Below are 10,972 nucleotides of genomic sequence, written 5' to 3'. Positions count from 1 at the left end.
GCGGCTAAGGGCTCGAAACAAACCCTAAACCGCGCCAAGTACGGAAGGAACGGCGCGGAGAGGGCTCGAGACAAAGCTCGACCCTAAACCGCGCCAAGTACGGAGGGAACAGCGCGGCTAAGGGCTCGAAACAAACCCTGAACCGCGCCAAGTACGAAAGGAACGGCGCGCAGTAGGGGTTTAAAACAAAGCTGGTCCCAAAATCGCGCCAAGTACGAAAGGAACAGCGCGGTCGAGACTCGGAAGAAAAAGCTTTCAAAGTGTCGTAGCACGATGCACACTGCTGTTCGTGTGGAACAAACGTGACTACCGTGCTGTACGGTGGAGTTCTGTGCGCAAAAGCGGCGCGTGTGTTTCTAAGCACCACAGCGTTGTGTCAAAAAAGAGGTGCCTGAGAGAAACGCATGCGACTGCCGTGCTTTGCGGCATAGCACCGTGCGCAAAAACGGTGCGCATGCAAGAGGTGTCAGAGCAAGCGAACTTGTGCCACGAGCAACAGGTCACTAAAAGCCTATAGATGACGGTGTTGGAGGAAAAGAAAAATATCGAGAAAGCACTGCGGTGTGCCGTGCGTAGGGACGGGCGCGCGTGCCACATGCCGCCGAAATATGGGTGTCGGAGAAAACAGAGTGCCGCGCGTAACGAGGGGCGCGCGTGTTACAGAGAGATATGCCCAAACGCATGAAAGTGTACGCAGGTGTCCTAAGGCAGTTTTTTTTTTTTTCCTCATTTTGATGTCGCCCCGGCTGACGCGGTTTTCGTTTTTCCGTGCCGCCCCGGCTGACGCAGTTTTTGCGCCGCCCCGGCTGACGCGGTTTTTGCGCCGCCCCGGCTGACGCGGTTTTCGCGCCGCCCCGGCTGACGCGGTTTTCGCGCCGCCCCGGCTGACGCGGTTCGGACTTTGCACTTTTTGGCTGTGCCTGGCTGGCGGCCCACTCACTCGATCGCCAGGTCTGTTTGCCCCGGTGGTTCCACCGCCAGGCTTAAGCGCGAACTTTTTTTGTTTGTTTTCTTTTGATTAAGCGCAAGCTTTTTTCTTTGTTTTCTTTTGATTAAGCGCGGGCTTTTTTCTTTGTTTTTTTTTTTTATTTCGCCCCGGCAGACGCGGTTTTTGCGCCGCCCCGGCTGACGCGGTTTTTGCCGCCCCGGCTGACGCAGTTCGGACTTAGCACTTTTCGGCTGTGCCTGGCTGGCGGCCCACTCACTCGATCGCCATGTCTGTTTGCCACAGTTTTCCCGGTGGTGCCGCACCCGGGCTCGCCCCGGCTGACGCAGTTTTCGCGCCGCCCCGGCTGACGCGGTTTCGTGCCGCCCCGGCAGACGCGGTTTTCGCGCCGCCCCGGCTGACGCGGTTTTTGCGTCGCCCCGGCTGACACGGTTCGGACTTTGCACTTTTCGGCTGTGCCTGGCTGGCGGCCCACTCACTCGATCGCCATGTCTGTTTGCCACAGTTTTCCCGGTGGTGCCGCACCCGGGCTCGCCCCGGCTGACGCAGTTTTCGCGCCGCCCCGGCTGACGCGGTTTCGTGCCGCCCCGGCAGACGCGGTTTTCGCGCCGCCCCGGCTGACGCGGTTTCGTGCCGCCCCGGCAGACGCAGTTCGGACTTAGCACTTTTCGGCTGTGCCTGGCTGGCGGCCCACTCACTCGATCGCCATGTCTGTTTGCCACAGTTTTCCCGGTGGTGCCGCACCCGGGCTCGCCCCGGCTGACGCAGTTTTCGCGCCGCCCCGGCTGACGCGGTTTCGTGCCGCCCCGGCAGACGCGGTTTTCGCGCCGCCCCGGCTGACGCGGTTTCGTGCCGCCCCGGCAGACGCAGTTCGGACTTAGCACTTTTCGGCTGTGCCTGGCTGGCGGCCCACTCACTCAATCGCCATGTCTGTTTGCCACAGTTTTCCCGGTGGTGCCGCACCCGGGCTCGCCCCGGCTGACGCAGTTTTCGCGCCGCCCCGGCTGACGCGGTTTCGTGCCGCCCCGGCAGACGCGGTTTTCGCGCCGCCCCGGCTGACGCGGTTTCGTGCCGCCCCGGCAGACGCAGTTCGGACTTAGCACTTTTCGGCTGTGCCTGGCTGGCGGCCCACTCACTCGATCGCCATGTCTGTTTGCCACAGTTTTCCCGGTGGTGCCGCACCCGGGCTCGCCCCGGCAGACGCGTTTTTTTTTTTTCTTTCGCCCCGGCTGACGCAGTTTTCGCGCCGCCCCGGCTGACGCGGTTTCGTGCCGCCCCGGCAGACGCGGTTTTTTGCGCCGCCCCGGCTGACGCGGTTTTTGCCGCCCCGGCTGACGCAGTTCGGACTTAGCACTTTTCGGCTGTGCCTGGCTGGCGGCCCACTCACTCGATCGCCATGTCTGTTTGCCACAGTTTTCCCGGTGGTGCCGCACCCGGGCTCGCCCCGGCTGACGCAGTTTTCGCGCCGCCCCGGCTGACGCGGTTTCGTGCCGCCCCGGCAGACGCGGTTTTCGCGCCGCCCCGGCTGACGCGGTTTCGTGCCGCCCCGGCAGACGCAGTTCGGACTTAGCACTTTTCGGCTGTGCCTGGCTGGCGGCCCACTCACTCGATCGCCATGTCTGTTTGCCACAGTTTTCCCGGTGGTGCCGCACCCGGGCTCGCCCCGGCTGACGCAGTTTTCGCGCCGCCCCGGCTGACGCGGTTTCGTGCCGCCCCGGCAGACGCGGTTTTCGCGCCGCCCCGGCTGACGCGGTTTCGTGCCGCCCCGGCAGACGCAGTTCGGACTTAGCACTTTTCGGCTGTGCCTGGCTGGCGGCCCACTCACTCGATCGCCATGTCTGTTTGCCACAGTTTTCCCGGTGGTGCCGCACCCGGGCTCGCCCCGGCAGACGCGTTTTTTTTTTTCTTTCGCCCCGGCTGACGCAGTTTTCGCGCCGCCCCGGCTGACGCGGTTTCGTGCCGCCCCGGCAGACGCGGTTTTTTTGCACCGCCCCGGCTGACGCGGTTTTTGCCGCCCCGGCTGACGCAGTTCGGACTTGGCACTTTTTGGCTGAGCCTGGCTGGTGGCCCACTCACTCGATCGCCATGTCTGTTAGCCACAGTTTTCCCGGTGGTGCCGCACCCGGGCTCGCCCCGGCTGACGCAGTTTTCGCGCCGCCCCGGCAGACGCGGTTTTCGCGCCGCCCCGGCTGACGCGGTTTTTGCCGCCCCGGCTGACGCAGTTCGGACTTGGCACTTTTTGGGCTGAGCCTGGCTGGCGGCCCACTCACTCGATCGCCATGTCTGTTTGCCACAGTCTTCCCGGTGGTGCCGCACCCGGGCTCGCCCCGGCAGACGCGTTTTTTTTTTCTTTCGCCCCGGCAGACGTGGTTCCCCCCCCCCCCCTTTTCGCTCGCCCCGGCTGACGAGGTTTTCGCGCCGCCCCGGCTGACGCAGTTTTCGCGCCGCCCCGGCTGACGCGGTTTCGTGCCGCCCCGGCTGACGCGGTTTTCGCGCCGCCCCGGCTGACGCGGTTTTTGCGTCGCCCCGGCTGACACGGTTCGGACTTTGCACTTTTCGGCTGTGCCTGGCTGGCGGCCCACTCACTCGATCGCCATGTCTGTTTGCCACAGTTTTCCCGGTGGTGCCGCACCCGGGCTCGCCCCGGCTGACGCAGTTTTCGCGCCGCCCCGGCTGACGCGGTTTCGTGCCGCCCCGGCAGACGCGGTTTTCGCGCCGCCCCGGCTGACGCGGTTTCGTGCCGCCCCGGCAGACGCAGTTCGGACTTAGCACTTTTCGGCTGTGCCTGGCTGGCGGCCCACTCACTCGATCGCCATGTCTGTTTGCCACAGTTTTCCCGGTGGTGCCGCACCCGGGCTCGCCCCGGCTGACGCAGTTTTCGCGCCGCCCCGGCTGACGCGGTTTCGTGCCGCCCCGGCAGACGCGGTTTTCGCGCCGCCCCGGCTGACGCGGTTTCGTGCCGCCCCGGCAGACGCAGTTCGGACTTAGCACTTTTCGGCTGTGCCTGGCTGGCGGCCCACTCACTCGATCGCCATGTCTGTTTGCCACAGTTTTCCCGGTGGTGCCGCACCCGGGCTCGCCCCGGCAGACGCGTTTTTTTTTTTTTCTTTCGCCCCGGCTGACGCAGTTTTCGCGCCGCCCCGGCTGACGCGGTTTCGTGCCGCCCCGGCAGACGCGGTTTTTTGCGCCGCCCCGGCTGACGCGGTTTTTGCCGCCCCGGCTGACGCAGTTCGGACTTAGCACTTTTCGGCTGTGCCTGGCTGGCGGCCCACTCACTCGATCGCCATGTCTGTTTGCCACAGTTTTCCCGGTGGTGCCGCACCCGGGCTCGCCCCGGCTGACGCAGTTTTCGCGCCGCCCCGGCTGACGCGGTTTCGTGCCGCCCCGGCAGACGCGGTTTTCGCGCCGCCCCGGCTGACGCGGTTTCGTGCCGCCCCGGCAGACGCAGTTCGGACTTAGCACTTTTCGGCTGTGCCTGGCTGGCGGCCCACTCACTCGATCGCCATGTCTGTTTGCCACAGTTTTCCCGGTGGTGCCGCACCCGGGCTCGCCCCGGCTGACGCAGTTTTCGCGCCGCCCCGGCTGACGCGGTTTCGTGCCGCCCCGGCAGACGCGGTTTTCGCGCCGCCCCGGCTGACGCGGTTTCGTGCCGCCCCGGCAGACGCAGTTCGGACTTAGCACTTTTCGGCTGTGCCTGGCTGGCGGCCCACTCACTCGATCGCCATGTCTGTTTGCCACAGTTTTCCCGGTGGTGCCGCACCCGGGCTCGCCCCGGCAGACGCAGTTTTCGCGCCGCCCCGGCAGACGCGGTTTTCGCGCCGCCCCGGCTGACGCGGTTTTTGCCGCCCCGGCTGACGCAGTTCGGACTTGGCACTTTTTGGGCTGAGCCTGGCTGGCGGCCCACTCACTCGATCGCCATGTCTGTTTGCCACAGTCTTCCCGGTGGTGCCGCACCCGGGCTCGCCCCGGCAGACGCGTTTTTTTTTCTTTCGCCCCGGCAGACGTGGTTCCCCCCCCCCCTTTTCGCTCGCCCCGGCTGACGAGGTTTTCGCGCCGCCCCGGCTGACGCAGTTTTCGCGCCGCCCCGGCTGACGCGGTTTCGTGCCGCCCCGGCTGACGCGGTTTTCGCGCCGCCCCGGCTGACGCGGTTTTTGCGTCGCCCCGGCTGACACGGTTCGGACTTTGCACTTTTCGGCTGTGCCTGGCTGGCGGCCCACTCACTCGATCGCCATGTCTGTTTGCCACAGTTTTCCCGGTGGTGCCGCACCCGGGCTTGCCCCGGCAGACGCGTTTTTTTTTTTCTTTTCGCCCCGGCTGACGCAGTTTTCGCCCCGCCCCGGCTGACGCGGTTTCGTGCCGCCCCGGCAGACGCGGTTTTTTGCGCCGCCCCGGCTGACGCGGTTTTTGCCGCCCCGGCTGACGCAGTTCGGACTTTGCACTTTTTGGCTGAGCCTGGCTGGCGGCCCACTCACTCGATCGCCATGTCTGTTTGCCACAGTTTTCCCGGTGGTGCCGCACCCGGGCTCGCCCCGGCAGACGCGTTTTTTTTTTTCCTTCGCCCCGGCAGACGTGGTTCCCCCCCCCCCCTCCGTCTTTCTTTTTGTTTTTTTTTTCGCCGCGGCTGAAGTGGATTTTTCGGTGCCTCGACGCCCCGGTAGTCGCGGTTTTTCCGTTTCCGCACGGCCCCGGCTGACGCTGCTCGGTCACAGTCGCCTTTTGTGAGGATTGCAGACTTCTTGAGCGCGGGTGTTTTTTTTTTGTTGTTGTTGTTGTTTTATTACGCATTCGCTCCAGCAGACGCTGTTTAGACTTTTTGTTTCCTCTTTTATCCTGCGACGAGGAGACGAGGTTTATTCGGTGCCCCGCCGCCCCGGCTGAAGTGATTTTTCCTGTCCCGTGCCGCCCCGGCTGACGCGGTTGGGACTTCGCGTTTGTTCGGCCGCCACGGGTTTTGGCGCACTCGCTCGGTTGCTTGTTGTTGCCACTTGTTGCGAACCCAGGTTTCTTGAGCGAGCGCGGGCGTTTTTTCTTCCTTTCTTTCTTTGTTCTATGTGTTAGCGAATCGGCCTTTAATATCACACGAGGACTCACAACCAACAATTTTCAGTTTGAAGTGTAAAAAATCTGCAGGTGTTGACGTAACTGACTTGCCCCGTACCCTTGAGTACATCCATGAAGTTCTCGTAGTACTACTAAATCGCATTATTCCAAGTGGAGAAATTCCCATAAACTTGCAAACCTCTACACGAAAATCGGTGCGCGTGATAAAGTTGAAAATTATCGTCCGATATCAAATGTGCCTTCTATAACACAAATTCTAGGAAAAAAAAAAAAAACACTTGTTCGCCGTTCTCTGCGCCGTGACTGGCAGCACTCCGGCGAAGCGAAACGGGGTCGATTCGAGCACGATATCGGCGTCTTTCGACGTGCTCGCCGGCGACCGTCGCACGAGTACGTCGCACGAGCGCGTCTGCCGGGGCGCCGTTTGCGAAGCCGACGCAAAAGTGGGAACCGCCGCTCGGATGATCGCCGCTTTCGGCAGAGTGAGTGTTGGCACTCCGGGGAAGCGAAACAGCGTGAATGCGCCCACGAAATCGGCGTATTTTGAAGTGCCCGCCGGCGACCGTCGCACGAGTACGGTAAACCGCGTCAGCCGGGGCGTAGTTCGGGACGCCGACGAAAAAGTGGGAAGCGCAACTCGGATCTTCGCCGTTTTTGCAGGAGTGAGTGGCGGCCCTCCTGCGAGACCAAGAAGCATCGATTCGTGCACGAATTCGGCGCCTTTCGACGTGATCGCCGGCGACCGTCGCTCGAGTAGGGCAAACCGCGTCTGCCGGGGCGGGCTTCGGGACGCCGATGCGAAAGTGGGAAACGCTGCTCGGATGTTCGCCGTTTTTGGCCGAGTGAGTGCTGGCACTCGGGCGAAGCCAAACGGGGCCGATTACGGCACGATATCGGCGTCTTTCGACGTGCCCGGCGGCGACCGTCGCACGAGTACGGTAAACCGCGTCAGCCCGGGCGGAGTTCGGGACGCCGATGCGAAAGTGGAGAACGCCGCTCGGATCTTCGCCGTTTTTGGAGGAGTGAGTGGCGGCACTCCGGAGAAGCCAAGGAGCGCCAATTAGCGCACGATATCGGCGTCTTTCGACGCGCTCGCCGGCGACCGTCGAACGAGTAGGGCAAACCGCGTCTGCCGGGGCGGGGTTTACGACGCCGACGCAAAAGTGGGAACCGCCGCTCGGATGTTGGCCGTTTTTGGCAGAGTGAGTGCTGGCACACCGGCGACGCGAAAGAGCGCGAAAGCGCCCACGAAAGTGGCGTATTTGGACGTGCTTGACGGCGACCGCTGCAGGAGTACGAAAAACCACGTCAGCCGGGGCGAGCGACCCACGGCGGTCTGGGTGCTTATCGCTGCTATTATAGGGGCACCCCGGCAGACGCAGAAAAAAAAAATTTTTTTTCGACCTTCTTTTTTGCTGGTCGAGCTCGGGTAACCCAGGTCGCAATGGGAGCCGCGCACGAAAGCGGCGTCGCGAGACGCGTTCGCGGTCGCTAGTCGCACGAGCTCGGCAACCGCGTCAGCCGGCGCGGAGTTCGGGATGCCGACGGCTAAGTGGGTACCGCTGCTCGGATGTTCGCCGTTTTTGGCCGAGTGAGTGCTGGCACTCCGGCGAAGCGAAACGGGGCCGATTCGGGCACGATATCGGCGTATTTCGACGTGCTCGCCGGCGACCGTCGCACGAGTACGGCAAAGCGCGTCTGCCGGGGCGAGGTTTGCGATGCCGACGAAAAAGTGGGAAGCGCCGCTCGGATCTTCGCCGTTTTTGCAGGAGTGAGTGGCGGCCCTCCTGCGAGACCAAGAAGCATCGACTCGCGCACGATATCGGTGTCTTTCGACGTGCCCGCCGGCCACCGCCGCACGAGTACGGCAAACCGCGTATGCCGGGGCGGGGTTGGCGACGCCGACGCAAAAGTGGGAACCGCCACTAGGATGTTCGCCGTTTTTGGCAGAGTGAGTGCTGGCACACCGGCGACGCGAAAGAGCGCGAAAGCGCCCACGAAAGTGGCGTATTTGGACGTGCTTGACGGCGACCGCTGCAGGAGTACGAAAAACCACGTCAGCCGGGGCGAGCGACCCACGGCGGTCTGGGTGCTTATCGCTGCTATTATAGGGGCACCCCGGCAGACGCAGAAAAAAAAAATTTTTTTTCGACCTTCTTTTTTGCTGGTCGAGCTCGGGTAACCCAGGTCGCAATGGGAGCCGCGCACGAAAGCGGCGTCGCGAGACGCGTTCGCGGTCGCTAGTCGCACGAGCTCGGCAACCGCGTCAGCCGGCGCGGAGTTCGGGATGCCGACGGCTAAGTGGGTACCGCTGCTCGGATGTTCGCCGTTTTTGGCCGAGTGAGTGCTGGCACTCCGGCGAAGCGAAACGGGGCCGATTCGGGCACGATATCGGCGTATTTCGACGTGCTCGCCGGCGACCGTCGCACGAGTACGGCAAAGCGCGTCTGCCGGGGCGAGGTTTGCGATGCCGACGAAAAAGTGGGAAGCGCCGCTCGGATCTTCGCCGTTTTTGCAGGAGTGAGTGGCGGCCCTCCTGCGAGACCAAGAAGCATCGACTCGCGCACGATATCGGTGTCTTTCGACGTGCCCGCCGGCCACCGCCGCACGAGTACGGCAAACCGCGTATGCCGGGGCGGGGTTGGCGACGCCGACGCAAAAGTGGGAACCGCCACTAGGATGTTCGCCGTTTTTGGCAGAGTGAGTGCTGGCACTCCGGCGAAGCGAAAGAGCGCGAATGCGCCCACGAAAGTGGCGTGTTTGGACGTGCTTGACGACGACCACCGCAGGAAAACGAAAAACCACGTCAGCCGGGGCGAGCGACCCATGGCGGTCTGGGTGCTTATCGCTGCTATTATAGGGGCACCCCGGCAGACGCAAAAAAAAAAAAAATTTTTTTTCGACATTCTTTCTTGCTCGTCGACCTCGGGTGACCCAGGTCGCAGTGGGAGCCGCGCACGAAAGCGGCGTCGCGAGACGGCTTCGCGGTCGCTAGTCGCACGAGCTCGGCAACCGCGTCTGCCGGGGCGGAGTTCGGGACGCCGACGGCTAAGTGGGAACCGCCGCTCGGATGTTCGCCGTTTGTGGCCGAGTGAGTGCTGGCACTCCGGCGAAGCCAAACGGGGCCGATTCCGGCACGATATCGGCGTCTTTCTACGTGCTCGCCGGCGACCGTCGCACGAGTACGGCAAAGTGCGTCTGCCGGGGCGGGGTTTGCGACGCGTACGCAATAGTGAGAACCGTCGCTCGGATGTTCGTCGTCTTTCGCCGAGCCAGTGCTGGCACTCCGGCGAAGCCGAACGGAGCCGATTCGGGCACGATATCGGCGTCTTTCCACGTGCTCGCCGGCGACCGTCGCACGAGTACGGTAAACCGCGTCAGCCGGGGCGGAGTTCGGGACGCCGATGCGAAAGTGGGAAGCGCCGCTCGGATCTTCGCCGTTTTTGGAGGAGTCAGTGGCGGCACTCCGGTGAAGCCAAGGTGCGCCAATTCGCGCACGATATCGGCGTCTTTCGACGTGCCCGCCGGCCACCGTCGCACGAGTACGGCAAACCTCGTCTGCCGGGGCGGGGTTTGCGACGCCGACGCAAAAGTGGGAACCGCCGCTCGGATGTTCGCCGTTTTTGGCAGAGTGAGTGCTGGCACTCCGGCGAAGCGAAAGAGCGTGAATGCGCCCACGAAAGTAGCGTATTTGGACGTGCTTGACGGCGACCGCCGCAGGAGTACGAAAAACCACGTCAGCCGGGGCGAGCGACCCACGGCGGTCTGGGTGCTTATCGCTGCTATTATAGGGGCACCCCGGCAGACGCAGAAAGAAAAAAAAAAAAAAATGGGGACATGGCGTGCGTCACCGTGCGGCTTCGCAGCGTTGCCGAAGTCGCCGAGCCCTTCGACTGAGCCGAACGGCGGACAGGGAACGTTGGTCGGCCGTTCTAACCTGTCGGTGCCACGCCGAGACGTCGTTAAGGAAAACCGCGTCGTGGGCCTCTACGACGCCGTCGAGTCGTTGTACGTTTGGTGTCCAGCGTGTCGGCGGCGAGTAGCGGACACGTCGTTCACGACTTCGGTCTTTCGCAGTCGACGCGAACTTGCGGAGAGTCGTGGTGCCTCACGTTTTCGGCAGAAACCGCGGCGGAATTTTCCCGTGCGTGCGCGCACGACCTCGGTGCTGTGCCGTCAGCGTAGTGTTGCACAAACTCGTGGCCTACCCAAGGTGCGGTACGTTTGCGGCCGTATCCTCGGTGGGAATTTCGTGAGTAGGGTCGCAAATTCTACGACCTCGGCGGGTTTGAGAGCGACGTAGACTTGTGGCACGCTCAACGTGCCACACGTTTCGGGGCACACCCGCGGTGAAATTTTCTCGAGTACGCTCGTATTAGTGCCCAAGGAGGTCTGGGTACTTATCGCTGCTATTATGTGGGGGTTCTCGTGAGCGGCGTACGCGAAAGCGACCGGGTGTCTGATATGCGGCGGGCTTCGGCCTCGTCAAGCGTGTCCTCGGGTCTGCTCCAGGGGAATCCACGGCAGTCGTCTGCAGCCTCATCCGCTTGATGCGTTAGGGGCTGGTTGTCGGACGGTGCCGTTTTACCACGATATCGAGGTGTGTTCCGTGTCGTCCTCGGGCGATTCAGATGCGAAAGCGCCGAAGACGCGGGCGTGACCCGTCGTCTGGCGGCTTTGCAGTCTCGGCTCCGTTGCTAGTTCCGGCCGGTCCACCGACAGTGCAGCGGGCTTGGGCAACCCGCACGGCGCGACCGAGTCGATGCAACGAAAAAGAGCGAGCATGAACGTGCTTCTTGCCGCACGGCTCCCACTCGTCTTTCGGGAAGGTTGTGCCGTAGCGAGCTCGAACGCCGTCATCTCGGAGTGCAAAATAAGCGTGTTGGGGCGCCTGAAGGTGGCCTCCGCCGCACACAGACTGCGTCCGGCCCGCCGAAGGCGAGGACGGACGCGCAGTCGAACGAT

Source organism: Rhipicephalus microplus, unplaced genomic scaffold, assembly GCF_043290135.1.
Source record: "Rhipicephalus microplus isolate Deutch F79 unplaced genomic scaffold, USDA_Rmic scaffold_306, whole genome shotgun sequence".
Taxonomy (NCBI): domain Eukaryota; kingdom Metazoa; phylum Arthropoda; class Arachnida; order Ixodida; family Ixodidae; genus Rhipicephalus; species Rhipicephalus microplus.
Note: the sequence above shows the minus strand (reverse complement) of the source record.